General features: G+C 42.8%; 2 long non-coding RNA genes and 1 other non-coding gene across 3 annotated transcripts; 1 reads left to right on the forward strand and 2 right to left on the reverse strand.

Moving 5' to 3' along the window:
• Positions 1-200: 200 nt before the first annotated feature.
• On the reverse strand, positions 201-307 carry LOC132648428 (U6 spliceosomal RNA). The gene has a single exon (XR_009586830.1). It is a non-coding gene; the product is annotated as a U6 spliceosomal RNA (small nuclear RNA).
• Positions 308-7,259: 6,952 nt separating this feature from the next.
• On the reverse strand, positions 7,260-8,553 carry LOC132648243 (uncharacterized). The gene is made up of 3 exons (XR_009586615.1): positions 8,519-8,553; positions 8,257-8,372; positions 7,260-7,391 (listed from the first exon to the last, which is right to left on the reverse strand). It is a non-coding gene; the product is annotated as an uncharacterized LOC132648243 (long non-coding RNA).
• Positions 8,554-8,690: 137 nt separating this feature from the next.
• Positions 8,691-23,760, forward strand: LOC132648244 (uncharacterized). Its single transcript, XR_009586616.1, has 4 exons — positions 8,691-8,830; positions 9,550-9,670; positions 19,332-19,412; positions 22,843-23,760. It is a non-coding gene; the product is annotated as an uncharacterized LOC132648244 (long non-coding RNA).
• Positions 23,761-24,360: the final 600 nt, after the last annotated feature.

The raw sequence follows: 24,360 nt of genomic DNA on the forward strand, positions 1-24,360 counted from the left end.
TTTCTGAATGAAGATTGAGCATCTTACCTAGGGTCCTCCTTCTCAATTAGCTTCTTTAGGTGTACAGATTTTAGTATGTTTATCCTATATTATATGTCTAATATCCACTTATAAGTGAGTATATACCGTGTGTGTCTTTCTGCTTCTGGGATACATCACTCAGGATGATCTTTTCTAGTTCCCACCATTTGCCTGTAAATAAAAATATGGAATGCTTCATGAATTTGCATATCATTCTTGCACAGGGGCCATGCTAATCTTCTCTGTATTGTTCCAATTTTAGTATATGTGCTGCTGAAGCTAGCACGGGATTTTTTTTTTTTTTTTCTTTTTAGACAAGGTCTTACTATGTATCTCTCGACAGCTTGGAACTTGTTTGCAGACAGGGCTGGTGTGGAACTCACAGATTTTCTCCTGCCTCTGCCTCCTAAGTGCTGAGATCAGAGTTCGTGCGCTCCCATGTGAGTCTGAGGGAGGTTTAATAACTGAAAGTGTTAAGATAGGAAAGTTAGGATTGTGGATCCTGTGGAGGGGGGCTTGGCCACATGATAAGGGATGTGTGACAGCACCATCCAGAACCATCTGATCAAAGCATCAAGTTCCTTGTCCCAGTAGAGATGGTGTTTCTTTTCTACACTCTAGAGGCTGGAGGTCCAAGCTCTCGACGCCAGCATAGTCTCTGGTGAGGTGCTTCTTCCTGCTTGCAGACAATGCCTTCTCCTTGTGTCCTTCTGTGGACTCTGTGATATGTACAACAGGAGAAAGAGAGAGAGAGAGGAGAGGCATAGGAGATGGGAAAGAGGAAAAGGAGAGGACACTAAGGAAAGATCTCCTCTTAGCCCAGGGATCCCCAACCTTCCTAATAATGCGACCCTTTAATACAGTTCCTCATGTCGTGGTGACCCCAACCATAAAATTCTTTTCGTTGCTCCTTCATAACTGTAATTTTACTACTGCTGTGAATCATGATGTAAATGTTTGCGGTTTTCGATGGTCTTAGGCGACCTCTCTGAAAGGGAATTTCGACTCCCAAACGGGTAATGACCCACAGGTTGAGAACCACTGTCTTAGAAGGGCAAGAACACTGTCACATCTGGACACTACCCTATTGTGGTTATTTGAATAAGAATGGCCTCCATGGGCTCATATTTGAATACTTGACACCGCCTCCCAGGTGGTAGAACTTTTTGGAAATAATTAGGAGGTGTGGTCTTGTTAGAGGAGATGTATCTCTGCAGGAGGGCTTTGAGGTTTTTTTAAAGCTCGCACCATTCCCAGTTCTCTGTCTCTGTCTCTGTCTCTGTCTCTGTCTCTGTCTCTGTCTCATCTCTGTCTCTGTCTCTCTGTCTGTCTGTATGTCTGTCTGTCTGTCTCTCTCTCACTCATGCCTGTGGGTGGATCAGAGGTAAGCTCTACCCAATTGTTTGAGCACCATGCCTGCCTCCCTTCTGCCATGCCCCCTGCCCTGAGTGAGGTCACAGACTAACTCCCTGAACCTGTTAAAAACTTTAAATGTTTCCTTTTGGAATCCACCCTGGTGTCTTATCACAGTAATAGAAAAAGTAACTAAGACACCTACATTATTTTACTTCAACTGCCTCCTAAAAATCCCTGTCTCCAAGCAATGGTTTTGGAGATTAGCCTCCTAGAGTATGACTGTTCATTTTCCATGTCAACTCAATGAGATATAGAGTCACCATGGAAACAAATCTGTGGTCATGTCTAGATAAGGTTGGCTGAAGTGGGATGACCCACTCTAACATTCTGTGGGATGGAGTCCTGGCCTGAATACAATGAAGAAAGGGAACTGAGCATAAGCATTCATCTGTCTCTGCTTCCTGACTCTGGACACAGCCTGATCAGCTGCTTCCTTCGGCTGCTCCTATCGTACCCTCCCTGTTGTTATAGTCCAGTTGAGAAACTCACAGGCCACTGTGCATAAAAAGCCAAATTAGAGTCTTTTATTAACAGGTGACTGAGAGCAGCCCTTGCCCACAAAGAACTCTTGGCACTAAGCTCAGCAGTACAGTGTTTATAAAGGCAAACAACAAAATGAGTCACTGTCAGGGCTAGGTCAGGGGAACCTGCTGGCATTTGTTTTGGCTATGCGTTCAGCAGATGTTTTGGTTGTTCCTCTGGACATGGTCAAGGTCATGGAGAGTCCTGAGTGTATTGACTGTTGGGGAGTGAGAGGCGGGAAATCACCTGAGCAGACGCAAAATGGAGTCAGGGTAAGACCACAAGATCACCTTGATCACTACACTGTAAACAAAACAAAAAACGAACAAACAAAAAACAGTTCTTCCTTGATTTTCTTTTGCCAGACATTTTGTTGCTGCTTGAGACAAAGACACAGAATAGGAAACTGGGAGAGGAGAGTTACAGTTTAATCCTTACCAGACCCAGACAGAGCTGCAAGGGGAGGAGAAGAGCAGAGAATTTGTTCTCTATCTACTTCCACCTATAAGCGCTGCTTTACAGTTGTAGATCCAACTACAGTTCAAATATAATTATTGGACTGTAGAGATAATGAAAAGCTCTTGTTTCCCGTGAAGACACGTGTTTGGAATAACCAATGGTAGAAATAAGAATACTTTGGGGATGGATCGATGGCTCAGTGTTTTAGATGCTCTTACAGAGGACCCAGGTTCCATTCTCAGCACTCACATGGTGGCTCACAACCCTACATTGGTCCAGTTCCGGGGGACCTGATAGATTCTTCTGCCTTCCTCGGACACCAGGCACACATCTACTATGCATACATATATGCAGACAAAACTTTCATACCCATAAAAATAAAGTAAATATATGTTTTTAAAGTTGTGCCTCTCAAGCACAGTTTCAAAGCACTTGAACCCACTCACAGGCACTCTGAATCACGCATGTGTGGTGACTCACAGGCACTCTCAAAGGTCAAAGACATTACTATACACACATCAGACACAGCACAGCCCCCAGCCCTGGCAGAGGTAACTGCTTACCGCCCCAGTCCTGCTAAATCTAATGCTTGTCAGATTGGATGCTCTTGCTAGTTGTCTCTTCTCCCGTGCACTGCTACTGTCATTAGGAATAGTTTCCATGTAGGTCACAGATTCATATCTATTGCTGAAGTCAAATAGCTGGTGCTGAGGACTGTGGGCCAGAGAAGCCTTTATCCGGTGCTATCGTGTAAAAGTGTTGCTGTCAGAGTTTAAAACCAGCCACCTGAGATTGACAAGCTAAGACGCTCAAGCGTGGCTTTCAGTTTGGAGTCTGCTTGCCACTTCCGGCTCCTTTTTAAAATACAACTGTGGATCATTTCATCTAAGAATTGCCAAACAATACCGCTCATTTTATTTAGCGAAAGATTCTCACTCAGCTGGGTACAATCCCAGCCAAGCTTGATTAAGGTGAGTTTTGTTGTGTTTGCCCAATGTGATTTGGGTAGCTTATGGGACACCAAAAATATAACAACAACCCCACCGCAAACAATGTCATAGAGGGTTCCAAGCATGTCTTTGTAACTCAGGCCCAGGGCTTGCCCTATCCGCAGATAAATATTTCAAGAATAGAGTGAAACAGTACCCCCAGCAGCCTACTGTCTCTCCTTGTAGGAAACAGTCATATGATCGCCCCTTTTCTCCCTACCACTCGGCTTCTATTTGAGAAGATGGCACGTGAGCTTGCTTCTGCTTAGGCAGAGGGCACAGGCCAGATGGTAGGTAAGACCTGGGTTCAGGTGTTATCTGATTACTTCAATAAGAAGCAATAAGTGGTGTTTGGCTTAGTGAAGCTGAGTTACCTGACTCAGTATAGTATTTCCCAGTTCCACCCATTGTCGTGCAAATTTTCATTTCTTTAGCTGAGTAAAATTCCATTGTGTAAATGGATCACACTTTCATTATCCATTCATCAACTCCTGTGTACCTAGGCTGATCCCTCTTCCTAGCTTTGTGAAAAGAGCTAGATATGTAAATATGTACATAAACATGTAAATATCGCTGCAGTAGGACACACAGTCTTTTGTGTATACAACCATGAGTAATATAGCTGAGTCACTCAGTGGATCTATTTCTAGCTTTTCTGAGAAATTCCCAGACTGATGATCACAGTGACTGCACTAATTTACCCTTCCAGTCTATAAGGGTGTCCTTTTTACACATCCATTTACTGACATTTGTGAGCTTGATGATGACCATCAAGACTGGGGTAAGGAGAAAGAGCAAAGACAATTTAATCTGCACTTTTCTGATGGCTTAAGGGTGTTGAAACATTTTGCTGTAGAGGTGGGAAGGAAAATGGTTCGGTACCAAATAATACATCCCATGTACTTTCCACCCAACCACTCCCACTACACGTGTCTTATCTATAGATAAAGTCCCAGCCATGTAAGGGGCGTGTGTACAAGGCTTCTCAGTGAGGCATTGTTGAACAGAAAAAAGCCTTGAAAACCCAAATTTTTATCTGTTTTGTTCAATTTCCTTTTTTTGAGACGAGGCCTTGTTATATAGACCAGGTCGGTCTTGCACTTGCTGTTTTAACATGGACGGAACTCAAACACATAATCCCCCAGCCTTCATCCTCCCATAGACTAGCAATACAAGTATTGACTACAATGTCTAAACCAATAACTCTCTGTTTTAACTGGGAAATGATGTAGCAAGACCATAGAGTTTATAACATTGTAAAAGAATAAGAAATCTCATTAAAGTGTATTGCAAGTATGTGCAGCTGTGGGGCATAGCTGAATGGCAGAGCATGTGGCTAGCATGTCCAAGGCCCTGGCCTTATTCTTCAGCATTGCAACAAGAGAAGCTTGCCCAGTCTAGAAAGATGGCTTGGTCTCAAAGAGCTTGTGTGAGACCCAGGCTTGGGTTTTGTTCCAGGATATTTGATCCCATTGTGAATCCCCAAATTGTGAACTGTCAAACTTTCTTATTTGGTGTGGTTGAGCCCTATCACACATCCAAGAGCTTTCTGTTTATTGTAAACAGGTGATCATGGTATGGTCCAGCCAGCCCTACATACCTTTAATCCAAGAGCTTTCTGTGCACAGGATTTAATAAAGTTAACCCTAGGTCAAGAGGCAGAGCAAGAAACCAGCTGACAGGGATTAAAGAGTAGGAGGGAGTCTGAGTTGAGGGCTATGTAAGATAGCTGGAGAAGAAGAAAGGGTTATTTGAGCTTTGCTCCTTTGGGGCTTTAGTTCTTTAGCTCTGGATCTTTGAGCTAGCCAGCCTTTGGCTTTAGGTTTTTTGGTCTTTTCCTCCTGGGCTATCAGCTGAGCTAGTGAGCCTTTTGGGTCTTTTCCATCCTAACCTTAGCCAAGAAGGAAGGTCAGCTGGGTGCATTCTCTGCCTCTCTGAGCTAGCAGGTTTTCACCCCAGCATCTGGCTCCTGAGTCTTTATTAGTAAAATAGAAGGGTTGGGATTTTCTTTAAAAAAAAAAAAAAAAGGTTTACTCTTCAGTAATTATATAAACAGATATGTATATGTGTGTGCATGCAGTATACTGTTACTGTGTGTAGGTTTATAATTTACATGACACAGATTTCATACTTTTCTGACTTCTAGTTTACTTTACATTAGTAACAGTCTACAAAATATCACATCATCACTTCTGACCCCGGCGTTCTTGACACTAGTGCATTTTTCCCTACCACCTCCTTCTCTCAACTGACGGTTTTTTAACTTTCGTGAGTATACATTGTTGGCTGAAAGACAAGAGCGGGAGAAAGTATGCGTTACCTTGTCCCAGACTAGTTATTTATATTCATCTCTAGCTTAGTTAGCAAAGTCCTTTTGTTCGGTTGTTTTTTAGTTGTTGTTTTTGTTTTTCAAGACAGGGTTTCTCTGTGTAGCCATGGCTGTTCTGGAACTTTCTCTGTAGACCAGACTGGCCTCAAATACAGAGATCTGCCTGCCTCTGCTTCCCAAGTGCTGGGATTAAAGTCATGGGCTACAACCTCTGGGTTTTGAAGTCTCCGACCACCCTTGACTGCTAGAAGAGCAAAAGCCGTAGAGAAAGTAGCTGGGGAGAGAGAATACTGCCTCATGGCAGCCATCATCTGACCTGGAGGGAAGCAAGGAGGTTAAATCTTAGGCTCTTTTCTGTTCTACCCTTTTAGCTTCCACTGCTGCCTTTGGTGGGCTGATACCTCTAGATGATGGATGGAGAGCTGTGCATGCCACTGGACGGCTGGCTCTACGAGGGCGAAAGGCAGACCTGGAAGACCAAACTGAAGCTCTCCATGTATGGTGGCTGTTCTTGGTTGTCAACCTGACTACATCTGGAATTAACAAAAACCCAACCAGCTGAACACAGGAGAGGCATTTTTCTCCCCCCTTAATGAAATCATTTGAAGTAGGAAGATCCACCTTTAATCTGGGCCACATTTTTCTATAAAGGATATGGAAAGAAAGAAGTTTGCTCTCTCTTTCTGTTCCTTGGTTGGCATTACAGCCTACTTCTTCAGAATTCTAGTGTATGCTGAAGACCAACTGAGATGTCCAGCCTCGTGGATTGAACAACCACTGGGTTCTTGAACCTTTTGTTTGTAGATAGTAATAGTTGGACTAGCTGGACCACAGTCTATAAGCCATTCTAATAAATCTCCTTTACCTATCATCTATCTATCTATCTATCTATCTATCTATCTATCTATCTATCTATCTACATTTATTTTAGTTACATTATATAGTATTGTTCTCCAACCAGTGGGGGCCTGTATTTGATGGGGACCTTCCAGATGGAGAATGGGACATTCTGTTTCTTTCTGGAGTGGCTAGAGTGCTTTAGGGCCAGGCCCAGATACTAAACTGGAGTGTGGCAAAGGGTTTCCATGGAATGTTACAATCTAGCTCTCTTAGAATGAGATTACAGTGGCAGTGGAAACTTGGGCCTTCCAAAGCCTACAGAGATACCAAAGTGTTACAGCTCTTGGTTAAGCTGCTGTGCTGAGCACCGCAGAGGTTTCAGGCAAAAGCCCATGCATATTGGGCTTGCAGCCAGGACACAGGCCTGTTAAGGCCCAGGCCCAATGGACTGAAGGGCTGGTCCATGAGATGCAGGGCCTGTGCCAAGAGGCGCTTTGCTGGAGGTCAGCACCAATGTGTTGCAAATGGGGCAGGCTTCAGCAGTTGCCCGATGCCGGCATGCCCAGGGAATGGCAGAATGGTAGCCAAGTTCTGCTGTCCAGTGGTGATCCTTCACCCAAACAAATGGGACTCAGACACTCTTGAAGTGAGAGAGCACATATCTTTATTCATGTGAAATCAAGGGCAGTATAAACCTTGGGCAGGGGAAAGGTTTTTGAGGGTGAATATGTTTGATTTGCTGGGATCCAAGGGTCAGGGATAGTTGATTTGCATGTAGTGTTACAGTGCCTCATTTTCCATGCAGTAGCCTGGTCCTATCACAAGAAGGAGAACACAGTACTTAATTATCCTATGGCTAGGGGAATCACCAGGTCACAACCGAAGGTCACTGCTGAAAATTAAGCTCCTTATAAGGGCGGAGCATTTCTAGGCGTTCACAGATGCTTGCTGGACTGCTCTTCTTAGCAGGAAAGGCTCTGTCCCGTAATCTCTCTCTGAGGGCTATGTGAGGCTCCTTATAAAATCTGAGGTCACCCAGATCAGGGGGAAGGGAGAACCCTGCTGAGAAAAGGGGGTCTGTTGCAATATACAGAGCTCAGTTTGTCTATGTGGATGTGCCAGACTTCAACCCAATCCAGCAAAGCTCCACAATATAGATTATTATATGTGATATAGCTAATGTATACTGTATATACATATATATGTCTTCTATTTATTATGTGTCATTCATTGCTTCCTCTATTTAAGGTCTCTTTTTTTTTTTGTTTGGGACTGAAAGTTAAGACTCACTCTTTCAAACCTTTTTTTGTTTTGCTTTTTTTGGTTTTTGTTTTTGTTTTTCAAGACAGGGTTTCTCTGTGTCTCTCTTCAGGCTGTCCTGAAGGCTCACTTTGTAGATCAGGTTGCTCTTTATTGCACAGATATCCACCTGCCTCTGCCTCTCGAGTGCTGGGATTAAAGGTGTGCACTACCAAACCCAAACCACCCTTGCTTGGATTCTGGACTGACAGGCACATTGGAAGAACGAAGCTTCTGGTTGAATGGCGTTGCTCAATGGAAGTTGTGTGAATCTAGGCAGCTGCTTCCTTTCAGTAGAAAGGAAACTAATTAAAAGGTTATTTAGCAGCATATGGAATCCCTAGGGTAGCTGCCGCTGCTGCCCCAGGAATGTGAGCTCACCAGGGCAAGGTCAGAAGGTCCACTTTTGTGTCAGTTATGAGCCTGCTTGGTAGTCAATATCCAGCTTCTACCCTGGGAGGGCTGGTGTTCCAGAAACTTAGGGGATGCCATTTTCCCTGAGAGCAGAGAGGAGTTCCAGATGGCACAGAACAAAAGAATGACCACAACCCTTACCACCACCACTGCCTTGCTGTATAGGAGAACTGGCCTGAAGAGCCAAGCCTGCACAGAAAAAGAAAAGCCAAAATGTAGCCCAAATTACCTTACAGGAACCCTGAATCGACATGTCCCTCGGCCTTGCTCTTTGAATACTAGCCTGTTGATACAAGCTGATGTGATTTTTTTGGCTCACAGTCCACACTGCCCTTTGAGCTGACCACCTTTCACTGTCAACAAGAGACTCCTGCCTTATTTGGGGCTGCTTTACCATTCCCGTGGAGACTTTCTTGCTGCTTTCTTGGGGAATTTTCACAGGGCTTTCTCTGCCAGTGCCTTCCGAAGACTCCTGATGCATTGGCCCATACAACCTGGGGAAGGAGGAGGGCACTGCTGTGCCCATCAACCAGCCTTGCAGGTCAGCAGCTTCTGCGTTGGCCTGTGAACATGCTCAGTTTCCCTCCACTGTAGGCCATTTCAAAGCTGACAGAGAGCAAACACAGGATACACTCTGTGCCAATGCTGAGGTACCCACTTCATCCCGAAAATGTGCGGACTCGTACAGAGAACCACAGGTTAGCATGTGGTTTAAGGAGTTGGTATATGAGGTCAGATTAACCCATGATTAGTTTTCTGCTGTAGAATGCATCGGGATAATTTACTAATTTCGAGAATAAACGTTTTGGAGACGTCCCCTCACTTGAGAGTAGACAGTGGCTTATCTTAGGGTCATTCTGCTCTGTGGAGCAGGAGCTAGGCATGGGTGCTGGAAAGTCCTGCCCACCTGCCTCCTGTTCTACAGTGGGCCAGGGAACTGCAGCCTTTAGAGGTTTCATTCAGGAAAATAAAGGAGGTTCAGGGGAACTGAGCAAGGGATGAATGAGAATTCCAAATTCTTCTTAGATTCCAAAACTTACTTGTTTCTCAACAGTGACTGAGGACATCCTGGAGACACTGAGAAATGGAAGTCTCTGGTACTTTCTGGGTTTGTGAAATGAACCCTTTATTAATACTCCCCTTTTCTAGGGAACATTAATAAGTTCCAGGTTGTCTGGGGCTGGCAAGGGGCATCAAAGGAAAGACCTGGAACAGCCAGGGAAGAACCTAATTTGGAGGTTGACCTTTGCTCTCTCTCAGCTGGTAGTCTCCAAGATAGGCTGGACGCTAGCCTACCTGGAATCCCCATGAACTGGTGACACACTGGTCATCGGGTTATTGGATAGCAAGAATGGAGTGCACTGTGATTGCTGGTCTTCAGGTGAGTTGACGCTGAACAACGTGCAAGCCATCAAGATGGGGTTACAGATTCAGACTCTCAGTCCTCATTCTGCCTTGGGATTTGGAGAGGAGCCACTGAGTATACAGCAGATGCCACAGAAGTCAAGGCCAACAGTGTTTTAACTTTTCAGACAGTGTGGATGGCATTTAGTTTCTCCTGAAGCCTCTGGACTCTGTCTGGGTTATTTATTGCATTTGATAATGGGATTTCCCTCTGAGCCTAGAGACACAAGAGGCAAGTGGGTCCGTGCTGATGACTGGAGGTATAGGAAGTGAAAGCAGGCTCAGAATGACCTCTCAACCCCTCAAGGCCTTTCCTCTTCCCATAAACAGATTATGTATTAGCTTGATTGGGAATATGTAAATAAGTTGCTTCCTTCCTCTTATTTTCAACCCTTGCTCTGCAAAATCCATTTTTTTTTTCTCTGACAGTGGAAGGAACTGATGTAATTGTTCTCTGTGGAAGACAATGAAGAGGTTTTGGGTTCTTGCCAAGTACGTTTCTTGCCAGGGCCCATTCCCTCTGCTCAGTTTAATTATGAGTAACTGTTTGGGTTGTGATGGAAGAAATATTAGAGAATGGAAAGAGAGAAGAGAGTTCAGAATATTATTCTGCAACTGATTCATGCTTTGGCAGGAGTCCGTAACTCGATTTTATGCTTTGGTCTTGACAGTAAACAGGGAGCTTTGCCATATAAGCACATAAAGCGCAGCTCAAGGACCTATTTTGAAGTAGGAGAAGGATTTGAAAAATGCAGGACTAGCACTAGCCATCGGGTAAATTCCATGTCAGTCCTGGGCAGTGGCCTCCACCGAGGACCAGAGTTATTTTAAACTGGATGCTAGCTCGCACCACTTATATTTAGCTGGTGTGTCACATTTTTACGGCTTAGTTCTCACATATTAGAGAATGCTTGCATTTTACCAAACGGCTCTGAGTAGTCTCCACTATATGCCCAGGGAAGAACTCGAAGCCAAGACCATGTGGATCTTTTGAGAAAGCTGGGAAGACAGACATTTCTTGAGAAGGAGGCCTGAACTACGTAAACCAGGAAGCTGAGTGTCCTCAAGTGACCACGTCTGGATCACTGAGCACAGGCAGGGAATCAGAAAGCAGACGCCACGTTCAGTCTTCATTTGCGGATTTGCTCTTATTCGTTTTCATTTACTTAGTTATTTATTAGTTATTTACTTATTTGGCCAAGGAATTAAGCCGAGGACCTTGTGAATGTTAAGTGAGAGCTCTGCTTTGTCGTTTTGTATTTCAGAATGGCCTCGCTGAGCTGCCACAGCTGGCCTCAGCCTCTCAGGAGCTCGGGCAGGACTTGAATTCAAAATCCCCCTTTTTCAGCCTCTGGAGTAGCTGGGATTATAAGCCTGTACCATAGGCCTGACTCTGTTTTCTATTTTCTAATTAATGAAATAAAAAATAAATTTAAAAAAACACACACACACATTAAAACAACAACAACAACAACAACCTTAATGAGGCTAGAGGACCCAGGTTCAATTTCCAGGACCCATGAGGCATCTTAAATGTGCCTGTAACTCCAGTTCCAAAGGATCCAGCACCTTCTTTTGACCTCTGTGGCACCAGGTGTGCAGGTAGTGGACAGACGTACATGGAAGCAAAACACTCATACACACAAAATTTTAAACCCTTAAAATAACCTGCTATGTTACCCCCTGAAGATAATGCTGTAAGCTTTTAACTTTTTCTGAATGTTTACACATAAGGCACCCATTTCTGAATATTAAACATTTTAAATTGATTTGCAATGTACTCTTGACATTAAATACACCCCAAGCACTTCCCTTGCTTTTAACTCCGGCTGGTGGGATTGTGTTTAACAGCTGTGTGCTTCTGTAAACGTATGCTGGGCTTCATTTGTGTTTGTTTGCCTGTCATTAAAGCCCAGTGTCTTTTTCCAACCTTGGTGAGTGGCCTGCTTCTCTGGTGGGGGATGGGTAGTGCCTTCAAATTTGAAAGGCCTCCATCATACTTAGGGAAAGGATGTAGGACCGTTTGTCTTCACATTCTGATAAGGATTTTTTCTTTTCATTTGTTTTTGTTTGACAGGGTTTCATGCAACCCAGGCCAGCCTAGAATTTGGTATGTAGCAGAGGCTGACTTTGAACCTCTGATTCTCCCACCTGCATCTCCCAAGTGCTGGGGTAACAATGACTTCCATCACGCCTGCTGTCAGTGGCACTGGGGGATTGAACTCAGGACTTTGTGCTCGCTACGGAAGTGCTCTACCAACCCAGCTGTATCCCCAGCCTAGGATTTCTTGTTTAATGGAAAGGTTTATAATCACGTGCAGCCACAGATACTGGATTTTTCCTTTATATTTTTTATAAGCTTTTATGCCCAGAGAAATCCTTGGGCCCCAACCTCAGACACTTAGTTTTCTTCTTGTTTGTCCTTGGACACAGTATCAGATTTAACGCTTGGTTTCTTTGGCTGTGTGAGACACAGGTGGCTTCTGTCTACTCCTGAATGTACCTAGTACATGCTAACATTTTGAGTTGTTTTAACTTCTCTTTCCACATTATCAGAGTGCCTGAACTAGGATCACATTATACTGTGCTGTGGCTATCTTTTAGTGTAAATTGGTTCTCTTTTTCATTATCATTTCAAAATTTGATCGGCTGTTTTTCCCAGCTTAGTTTTTCTGATTAACTGAAGATTCCTTGGTCAAATATTGTTTGGAGGATTTTCCTCCCAGAGGCTTCCTATTTGTCTCCATCCTTCTAAATAGCTTTTAAAATATTTACATTATAGTTTTCCTTACACAACTCTTCAAGTTATGAATCTATGAAAATCTATGAAATAATAGATCTATGAAATAATAATAATAATAATAATAATCTATGAAAAGAAATAGATCAACAATACTTTTAAGAAATTGGCTACTGCTGAAATAGAACCTCTTGAGGTAATATAAGCATTTATTGAAAAGAATATTATTCTTGAATAATATCAAAGTAGAAAGTAAGAAAAAGATAAAAAGATTTTCTGCCAGACAGTTGTGGATCATGCTTTAATCCCAGCACTCAGGAGGCAGAGGCAGGTGGATCTCTTAGTTCAAGGCCATCCTGGTCTACAGAGTAAGTTCCAGGACAGCCAGGGCTACACAGAGAAACTCTGTCTAAAGCAAAAAACAGAAAACAACAACAACAAAAACCCAAAAACAATAAAAGTTCTTTTTTTTTCAGTTGTATCAGCCGTAATTGACATTTTAAGCTCTCCATAATTTGTGCTTACTGAAAAATTTCAATTCTTATCATTTTTAATATCAACATGTCTAGTTAGGAACTGAAAATAATCTTTGTTTTAATAACTTGCTTCCTCTTTATAAAACCACTAATGATTACATATTGTTTAATTGAATCTAAGCACCTGTTGGCTTTCACTAACAAAGAGGGCAACACAGATTTTTCTTGATGTGGTGGGCAGACTGGATTTAGACCTGGTACTTACCGATATTGATAACTGAGCAATTCCTACTCAGCCTAGCTTGTTTCCCAAGATGGAAGAAAATACTGTGTCACCCACTCTACAGAGTCATCAGAAAGCACATTGGATTTATCCTGGAGAAATGACACTGACCAGTCTTTACCAAAACATTTGAAAACTGTTCTGGAGAACTACCAGCAATTATCCAGAACCTCTTGCTCAGCACTGTTGGGAATAGAAACAGGAAATGCTGCCCAAGTAACTCATGCTAACAGGAAATTAATGGCAGGAAGTGACCTTAAAGTTTAGCTCCCAGAAATACAAACAACTTTCCCTTGGAGCTGAAGGCAGATAATTCTGAAACAAAGGCAGTCTAAATGAATTTTAATGGAGTCAGGAGAAGAAAACAGGAGGGGAAGAAAGACTTGCTTTCTCCACTCATACCAATCCTTCATTTCTAAACAGCTAACTATGATATGCAAATATATGCAGATGTTTAAGTGTAAATTTTTGTCTGGTCCATGAATCATACACTGTAAACCAACAAATGAAGGGATGATTCAAAAGGATGTTTCTTCTAGAATAATTTATCTTAAATTTTAGACTCATTTATAAAGTACAAATACTACCTCTCGTGTTGAATCAAAGGAGAGACTGTTGAGCAATTTCTGATTGAAGTGTTGAGTCTAACATGAATCAGAAATGTTTTATTTCATTGCAGAGTTATTTAATGAAAGCAATGGCACCCTAAATAAGCGTGGGTATTTATGATAAACTCTTAAGCAGACCTCACTTCTAAGTCATAGGAAACCTATGGATGTTTGCTGTCTTCATTGTTTATCCTATGGTTCAGAAGTGATCCACCGAATATTAATTTGTTGCCTAGATCAGTCAGTTCCTCAGGCCATACTCTCGGAGTCTTGGAAAAGACTGGTCATAGTTGTTAGGTTCCTACCTGCTGCAGGGCGTGGCTGGAATACCCTACCCTCTACCTAGGGGTGGGGCTTCTCCTCTCCAAGAGGCCCTCCACTGTATAATCCAGACATTTTGGTTCCTCCCTGTCTTTTCCCTGTTCCAGCCCTCTTTCCTTCCCTTCTGCCCTTCCTCTTCCCCTCCTCCTTTCTGTAGCTCTCGTCCTCTCTCTGTCGCTCCTCTCTTTGTATGCGCCTCTCTCTCTCTTCTTCCTCATCCCGAGTTGCTCCCAATAAACCTGCATTTATATAATATAGCTTCCTCTTTCCATTAGTTCATTCTGTTTTAATCAATCAGTAGTCTATTGCCACTGTTTCAAAGAATCCTTGGAAGGCACAAGGATATGAGGTAGAGGATAAAAATGTCCCTATTTCTGTACAAAGTACTGATATGACCACTCTATGGCACGGGGTCAAATTGTAGGGGCTTTCTACATGCCTATACTACCTACCAGACTGAGACCCGTTACATTTGTTAAAAGCCTTAAGCACTACATCTATGTCAATTCTCATCTATTACTACCTGACTATGCTAGCCTGGCCTACTTCCCAGCTATGTGCTCCATTACCTGCCATCTAGTCTCGCCCCTGCTGTTCCATCTCTGTCCTTCTAGAGACTCTGCTGATGACCTTCTCATGACCACCTCTTCATCCCCCAATGACCTTCTTCCTCTCTCTCTCCCTCCATCTGGAACTCTCCCCCTGGGATTGCAAGACCTGCCCTCTCTCCCAGCTCTGTTCAGCTCTTTATTAACCAATCAGAGATGATGTAGAGCAATTTTTACAAAGCATTGATATAGGAAATTCTCAATAGCAATGACAATAACAGCATCTGTTAGCATTTAGCCCACTGCCAGTTCAGCGATTAACAATTGAATATACAGAGACACACCTTAATACAATGTGAAGGAAGGTCACCTCTGCATCATGGGAAGGTTTAATTGTGGATATGAGAGAGAGAGAGAGAGAAAGAACAGCTTTCAAGCACACACACACAAAAAAAAATGTTCTGGGTTGACATACTTCAGTTAACAAGAACAGATAGCAGAAGCAGAACAACAAAAGCTAAAAAGCAGGGTTAAACTATATGGACATTGATGGATTAGGTCTTTGTTTTCATTTTGGCAGCTGTTTACATGCTGAGTCGTACAGCCTCATGGTGTGTCCCTCATGGGATCAGTTGTGCTAAGGTCTCAGCGCCTAGTAAGGCCTGGGGCCCTGTTACAATATACATATGTTTTTTTACTATTACAAAGAACAACACAAACACTTAAAAATAGCATTATTCTTTTACAGTTGACCTGTTCTGTGAGCATAAAAACTGGTCCATTGGGACTGAATCCAGCTTAGAAGCTCTTGCTTCCAAAGTTGCAGAAAGTGCTTCTCTGTTTTCTTACTACAAAACAATTTTCCACTCTCAGAATGGCAGAAACCATTATCTGGAAGAAACCCACCTCTGTCCTTTTAAGAGGTGCTAGCATCGAGTTCTGAACAAATGCCACCAGTGGAATTGCTCCTGCCACATGCCCAAGGGTAGAGAATTCTCCCTTTGTTTTCTGCCTGACATGGGGGCAGGGGGCGGGGCTCCCCAAGAAAAGAGAAATATGACTTTATATGACATCTTCCTTCTGCCTACCATTGAGATGTTTCTGTAATCTCATTCCTTATTCTCAGATTCTGAGAACTGACATGGCCTCAGCCAGACACTGGTCAGATTTTCCTGGTGTAGGATTTGGCCATCAAAGGTAACAGTCAGCTGGATGTGGGCTCGAGGGTCTCTGCAGCTGACAGGGTTGGGAGTCACAGGAGGACTGTGGACACGACATAGACTCTGTTTTGGTAATCCCAGGGTTTGCATGTTGAGTCAGGTTATCTCACTGTCTGGTCTTTTGCATTTCCACCCTCCCTCCTGCTGTGTTTTTCCTGTCTGTCTCTCTATCCCTTCCCGGTCAAAGGTAGACTCAGAACAGGAATCCAACAAGCTCACCAACAGATGTAAATGCTGAGCGTGTGCATGTGCTTGTGTGTATTCTTCTTTAAATTTCTAAGTTAAGCAAATCTCTAGTTCAAAGGATGTGGCACACATGTGGTACACATATATACATGCAGGCAAAATATAAAATAAAACATAAATCTAAAAAAAACACAAAAAATATATATATTTTAAAAATCTTTTAAAGAAACAAGATAACATTTCAAAAATTAGATGAGGTAAAGGTTGACTCAAATCAAATAGATTACTGACTTATGGGAAGAATTGACTGATACTCTGGAACCCACAGTCTTACACCTTAGGCAGTCTTCTAGCTTTGAAAAGGTAGAATATTAGGAATACATTTGAGATTAAGACTGTTCTTGTCTACAGTCCAGCATGTGCGAGGCAGAGGCAGGAGGATGACAAGTCAGCCATGCTGGGCCAGGGAGATCCTATCTCAAGCAAACAAATAAAACACAGATACACACACACACACACACAGAGAGAGAGAGAGAGAGAGAGAGAGAGAGAGAGAGAGAGAGAGAGAGAATAGAAAAAGGAAGAGGAGAAGGAGGAGAAGGAGGAGGAGGAGGGGGAGGAGAAGAAGACCAAGAAATAAGAAATTCAGGGGTAAGATTGTACCAGGAAATAAATTACAACATTCTTTGAAGAATAAAGTTAGTGCTGACTTAAAATCAAGGATTTATTGGGGGGGGGGGGGTGTCTTAGCTCACCTGAGAACTCTAACATGTAAGTTTTATTTGAGGAAAAGGGAACAATGTAAAAGATAAGGCTTATTTCTGATGAATTGTCTAGGTCAAGACAGCTCTTGAGGACTGATATGAGAAGGCTAGGGAGAGATTGGTAGTGGGGCAGTAATTGCCTTTTCCCTGGTTGCTTTTGAATAAAAAAAATAAATAAAAAAAAAAGGACATGACTCTCCTTAGGTATGGTGGAAGAAAAGGTTTATTGTAGATAAAAGGGAGACAGAGCCAGAGGCAGAGATAGCTGGAGAGTCCAGAGTGGACATGACCAGGCTAAGCTGGAACATGTGGGGGGAGGGGGAGGGCAAGGGAGAAGGGAGGGAGGAGAACCAGGTGTAGCAGCCAGGAGGCCAAAGGAGTAAAAGGGGTTAGGTAACCAAAATGGCAGAGTCTTATAAGGAAGCCTCTGGGGGAAGGGCAGCCTAGCCCTGGGCTGTAGAGTTAATGGGTAGGGGATGGGCTATGCCAACCATACCCAGTTAGAGGTAGGGACTGAGGGGGGATGCTGGGAGAATCTAGAGGCCAGGTTTGCTTTGCTATGTTAAATAGGCACCTCAGCCATTTGTTCAGGGTTTGAAATTTAACAGCTTTAACACCTGATAATTTGGGATTCGCAAGAGGAAACTACCTTGATTTTTAGAAATTTTGAGAACTATGAAGCTCAGTTCTGGGAAAGCTGTGAGCATTTCAGTGTCCCCTACTGGAGAAAGGATTTGACATATCTCTATGAAGTTCCTGCAGAGTTCAGTTCACCAGAAACAACAACAACAAAAATGGAAATCAGAACACTTTCAAGAAACGTCCATAATCCCCTTTTATAACCCCATAACAGCTATGGAAAAGAGACTATGTCCTCTGCACGAAAGAAAAGATCATCTCGGTGTCTGGGTATTTTCTTTCTGGAACCTTTAGAGAAGGACCACAGCTAACAAACTTGGTAGGATCCGAACTGCTCGTACTCTGTTGTTCTTGGACAAAAGCAGACGGCAGGCTGAAGGCTGCGGGGAGAAGAGGCGGGCACGAGCTCTGCTGTCAGACCCCGCCAGGACTTGCTATGGGAAAGCAGCTACATAAAGCCCTCTTCACCAGTGTGTGTCCCTGTGTGCTGCAGATGGCTGGCTAAGGATGGAGGTGAGCAGGATTTACGGGAGGGGTCTCCCCAAAAGGTCCAGCACACAGTCCTCTCTCTAGCCGAACAGAAAACCCCATTTATCTGTTAACAACATCCAGAAGAAATGGCTCTTGAAGATGCTATCTGTGAAAAATCATTGTGTGCTGGTAACAGAAGCTGTTTGTTTCCATAGAGGTGAGGGAGACACTGAGGCTTTGAATTCTCATCAGCCTTCGCTGAAAAGTTGCTGCCTGGGAGTTCTCATTTACAGCACCTGACTCTGCTGTGTCTGCCAGGACCCATTAGCACTGTCTCGATGGCAGCCTCTGCCAGTTAGAAAGAATTTAGTATTAATGAGGGTCTGGACAACTAAATTGCTAACTCAAGAGACAACTGAGAGAGAAACATGCTCCTTCAAAGATGAAGATATTTGTTTTTCCATCCTAGCATAAGCACACAACATTCATTATGTTTATAATGCGTTTATCTTGGCAGCCAACCTATTTACTGTTGCTGATTACGTCAACCCTCAGATCTGCTTCGAGGTTCAAATCTGAGTCAGTCCAGGACAGCCCAGTTCAAATTATTCTCCTGCCCCAATAATTACCTTCTGATTGATCTACTTGCAACGCAGACATTTTTGTTTTCAAATCAGAGATGCTCAGAGTCCTGAAGTGATTGTTCCAGGACAAAAGGGTTAGTAAGGGTCAGGAAACGCTTGTGAAAGTATGTTACATTGTCTTAATTGGACTTTTAATAGGCAAGAATCAGGCATTCTAAGCTTCTGGAAACACATTAAGATCGACCTGTCCTGTAAAACATTACCGCACCTTGAGCTTCCTTCTGAGCCTATTGTGAAGTGGTTATGAAGTGCTTTACTACTGAGACCAAGAACCCAAAAGGGGACCCCCAGTTTCCATGGCAACAACAGGACACACATTTTCATGGTTGTGTATAAGAGAGGTCAAACTTTCTTTTTTTTAGAAAGGATGACTTACAGAAGTTAAAGTATTTTTTTATTTTTTATTTTTTAGTTTTGGATTTTTGTTGTGCTGTATTCTGGACAGGTAACTTTGTTTGTTTGTTTGTTTCTGTTTGTTTTTCTAGACAGGGTTTCTCTGTGTAGCCCTGGCTGTCCTGGAACTCACTCTGTAGACCAGGCTGGCCTTGAACTCACAGAGATCCACCTGCCTCTGCCTCTAGAGCACTGGGATTAAAGGTGTGCACCACCACTGGCTGGCTGGACAGAGAATTTTTTTTTTTTTTTTTTTACAGAAGTTGGGAGAAGGATCTAACATCCTGGGCCCCGGGGCCAACAGGGGGCATGTGGGATGCTTTTCAGTGGTACACTCTCTTGTAGGACAGTCGCAAAGTCTGCGAACATGCCCTGAGCTGGGATAACTGCTCAGTCTTACAGATAACCAGGAACTCACAGAGCAAGGTACGGCAAGGTGAGGTACTGAGCACTGAACTGCTTCACTGTGGGGAGCGGTGTTCTGGGGGATGGCTGGCAGATGTGGGGAGGCCTAATCCCAGAAGGTTGAGCATAAAATGCAGCAGGAATAGGAGGGGCTGTGGAAAGCAGGGTTGGAGAAGTTGCATTAATCCCAGATGAGATGGGGCAGGCAGATTAACGTTTCTGCTAAACATCAGAGTACTGACTTCAGTGAGTTCAGAAAAATAATTTAAACAAATACGATAAAAGTCTAGGCAGTGTAAAGCTTCAGTCTTTTAGCTCTAGTAGCACATTTACAATTAAAGGATCTTAATATATTGGTTGGCTAAATTCGCAAAATAACCCATTTTATTAAATTTATAAATTTTTTAAATTTATTAAAATTATAAGCTAGAGCAAAGTGGAGGCTGGAGAGATGGCTCAGAGATTAAGAGCACTGGCTGTTCTTCCAAAGGTCCTGAGTTCAATTCCCAGTAACCACATGGTGGCTCACAACCATCTATAATGAGATCTGGTGCCCTCTTCTGCACAGATTACTGTATAAATAATAAATAAACTGTTTTAAAAAAAATAGAGCAAAGCTATTGTAGAAAGCTTAGAAAACAGAAATAAAATAAAGCAAATTTCATAGTTCTACCACATAGAGGAAATAAACATAATTAACACTTTGAGGAATATCCTTCAAACATTACTACTATTTTTATTATACACTGGAAAAATGCCAAATGGGAGGTAGGGAATTGTAATTTATTTCTGTAATCTCAATATTCTGGAGGCTGAAATGGGAAGACTGCTTTGAGTTCAGGGTTAGCCTTGGCAAAAGAGCGAGGTTCTCTCTCAAAAAGTAGAAATCAGAATAATTGAGGTGAAGTCAGTGAAAATGTTTTCTTTTTCATTTATATGTAAATGCATATCATTTTCATATATCAGTTAAAATGATTATACTATTGGGTTCTCCCCAGCTTGACTGAGTTTGACTGAGTTTGTTAATTTGTCACAGGTGGTGGGTGGGGCTTAGAAATAAGCAGGGTCAGGGTCAGGGAGTAAGAGCCATTGTATCCTTCTGACCTGGAGACCTGACTCATATCCGCTGAGTGGCCAGGAAGGTGAGCCTCCTTGTGGGAGGCCCAACAGCCAGTGAAATGAGGGAAGAGTTCACATCTGCTAGGAAACAATGGGCAGAATGCTCAGAACTCCCGCAGGTGAACATGGAGCCTGCTCAGCGCAAAACCACAGCTCTCACCTCACAGGGATGAGACAGTTGATTCCGGAGCCAAACCTGAGTGACTGTGGCCCGAGGACTCAGATGTAGGTTATCCAAATCCCACGTTCCAATGTGGTAACAGTTCGGTGAAGTTTGTTTTCATTCTTATGAGGTGGGATAATATTGTCTTTTAATAATATTTTTAATTAAAATGATATTACATATTTTCTTTATTCCCTGCCCTCCCTCTAACACCATTCATTCCCTTTCTCCTCACTACCTTTCAAATGGATGCCCTCATTTTTTATTGTATGCACAGACACTATATATATATAATTATACATACATATATATATATATATATATATATATATATATATACAACCTACTGAGGCCATGTAGTGTGGCTTGGCTTGTGTGTATATGATTTCAGGGCTGACCCCTCTGTATTGAATAACCAATTAGGGGGCTCATCCTTGGACTGATAAGTATGGCATGATATCCCTAAAAGGTGCAATAATGACATTCATACCTTGGTGGTACCCAGCAACTGTCTACTTAGAGCCCACTCAATAAGAGAGAAATATGCCTGATGCTAGAAACCAGCCAGCAACCCAGGGATAGTGAGGTCATGGGCCTTAGAAGAGAACCCACTGCCATCACTTTAAACGTGTCTTTAAGCCTACAGATAAGTATAGCTCTCACTCCTGCATTAAGGAAGACTCTCTTTACAGCAAACGGAGACCCCCACAGGAAACCACAACTGCTCAAAATACAGAGACCAACTGGTTGCGGGGAGCCCAGCACCAAAGGATCCATCTACAACACAGCTCCTGCACCAAGTTTCAGGGAACACCTTGAGGGAGCAGGAAGATTGTTAAGAGTCAGGACCAGGAAGTCTGCTCTAATACTGGATCTCCCAGAAATTTCAGGAAAGCTGCATTTGTGATACCTCAACAATATGGCTGCCTGAACAAGACCCAAACAATCACAATATCTAAAGACACACTAGCTCAGGGAGGAGAGAGCTTTTGCGGTGCTACCCCAGACAAAGAATTACAGGCCAATAACAACTGCCGAGAGAGGGAGAATTAACCTCTTCCAGGGATGGTGAAGCTTTTACAATAACAGAATGAAAAAAATCATAACTCAAGGCGCATTGCACGTATATTGGTGGAAATGTCACAGAGGCCATTTAGAGCTTCAGCTGAGACCTAAGCTGTCTTAGTCCTTTGGTTGGTTAGAAACTAGTGCTCTGCCTTACCTGGGCAGCACAGTAGAGCTTGCCCTGGTGGTAAAGGCACATGTGAGCCAGCCCCAGGACATGAGTGCAAGAGAGTGGGCCCTGTCCCTTGCAGGCTGTGGCATTGGGTGAGCTAGCAGGGGCAGTTCCCTGGTGCTGTAGGTGTGGGGGAACTGGCAGGCTGACGAACTCAGCTACCTCCCAGGTCCAAATCTAGGGCTTGGAGCTGGCCCACCAAAACATCTATTTCATCTATGAACTGCTGGAGCCTGTAAAGGGTCTGGGTCTGCAGATCCAAAGCTGCAGGATCTCCATGACACAAGACAACAAGACATCCAAGGGGAATCCTGCCAGAGGCCTCAAAACAGACCATTGACTCCCTGCAACAAACATTTGCAAGTAAAGATGTGTGGACAAAAGGGTAAACTGTTGGACACACTGACATACAACAGCTTCTACAACGATATTTTCTTTTTTATTCTCTTATTTTGGCAGGGAGGCTGCAAGGGTTGAGGGCAATGGGTTGATGAGCGGAACTGAGGTGCATGATGTGAAATTATCAAAGAACTGATAAAACATTAAAAAAGAGAGAAAGGAACTAGCTCTGTGCATTTCAAAGGATCCACCCAATTTTCACAAAGATGTTAGAGGAGGTACAGAAGAAGACAATGAAGGCTGTAAAGAGGTTAAAGGGGTCCCAGGGCAATTTAGCTCTAGACTTGCAACATCCAAACTCTCCAGACCGCTGACCTTCTAGTCAGCTAATCATTCTTGCCGAGAGTGCAGGAGAGTTCCTTTCAGGAAGTTTCCTTTACTTCCTCAAAGTAGAAATGGGACTTTCAATCCTTAACAGGAAATATCGGCTGTCTTCGCACTCTTTGTGCTGTAAAGAAGAGCAAACACACCCGTGCATACCACTCTTGCCACAAACCAGACAACTTTTTAATTTTTATGCTTGTATCTTCTAGATTTTTGTTTGGTTTGAGGAGACTGAGTCTTGCTGGGCCCCATTGACCCTTCCCCTTCAGCCTGAAAGGAGCCAGGAAAACAGGAATGGGCGAGCCAAATCTTTTGTTCTTTGCTTAGATTCTACCCAACAGGGATTAATGTTGTTAACATTTTGAGATTATCATTGCTTAAAGAGAAGTGTTGGCACCGAGTTTTGAGTTTCTTCCTCTCTGCAGCACACACCCCCTCAGGCACTGGATAATTTCCGTCACTGCAAATGGATACCAGGGAATCACTGACCAGATCATGATAATGAGAAAGAATCCCTTGTCCCTGAGCATTTAGTGTGTTCCCAACTTTAGGACTGTTTCAAATTATATTGGTTATATTAAAAATAAACGGTGAGCACATGGCAGTCAAAAAGGATAGGATCAAGAATTTGAGACCAGCAAATCTGAGACTGTTTCAAAAATGAAACAGAAGGAAGCAAATAACTGTGTGACTTGGTCACTCGTGTCTGATAAAGGGCATGAGCTATAACTCGGGAGGTAGACCAAGACAAGCTATGTTCCAAGGATGCAGTCAGCTTTCACCCTCTTATTTTATCCTAGAGAAAATTTAGTCAACAAAGCTAAATTACCCCTCCGGTCATAGGACAAGCAAGTAAATGTGGCAGCCAAATAATTGAAATCAGAGGACTGACTCCCTTTTACTTCCTGTCTTGTGCTCCTACCTGGTTTATATTTAAAGTCAATTCCTATATCAAAAACATATACAGAGCTGGAAATGTAGCACCTGCCTAGTGTGTGCACTTCCCTGAGATCAGTACCCAGAATAACAAAGAAAAAGAATATTAAAAATGTATTTAAGGACTGGAGAGAAGGCTCTCAACCAAAAATATAAGAGTTCGGTTCCCAGCACCCACAGCTGTCTCTCCAGCCACAAAAAAAAAAAAAAAAAAAAAAAGCATTTAAAAAAGGATGGACGATGTTGCTACTGACTCAAGAATTCCTCTTGGGCTAATAGAATTATTATTATTATTATTATTATTATTATTATTATTATTATTATTCAAAGGTACTGTGTATATTTGCAATCTTCAGCCTTACATTGTTTTTATTTTAACCTCCAATATCATGCTGCCAACTTTCTGCCAGGATGTTATCTGTTGCGATTGTGTTCTCCCACTTCCTGCTTTCTTAATTTTTGTGACTCTGGTTGCCATATCATGTATATGAATTCTTGGGTTTTTTCAAATTTTGTTACGATACAGGTTATGCTTGCATTTAATAAAAGGCTTTCTCACGTTTGTTATCAGGGTGGCAGTAATTTCAGAATGATGAGCTCTCTGAATCTATAGCAGCGTTTCTGTTTGATGGTCCTGTTCTGATTTCCACTATTGTAACCTTCAAACTGGTCCAGGTCATCACAGCAGTATCAACCCAATACAGCTGCTGTGATACATTTCAACACTTTTTTTTTCAAGTTTTGAAGTTATTTTTTCTTTTGTGTGCATGTGCTCACACTATTATGTGATA

Source organism: Meriones unguiculatus, chromosome 16, assembly GCF_030254825.1.
Source record: "Meriones unguiculatus strain TT.TT164.6M chromosome 16, Bangor_MerUng_6.1, whole genome shotgun sequence".
NCBI lineage: Eukaryota > Metazoa > Chordata > Mammalia > Rodentia > Muridae > Meriones > Meriones unguiculatus.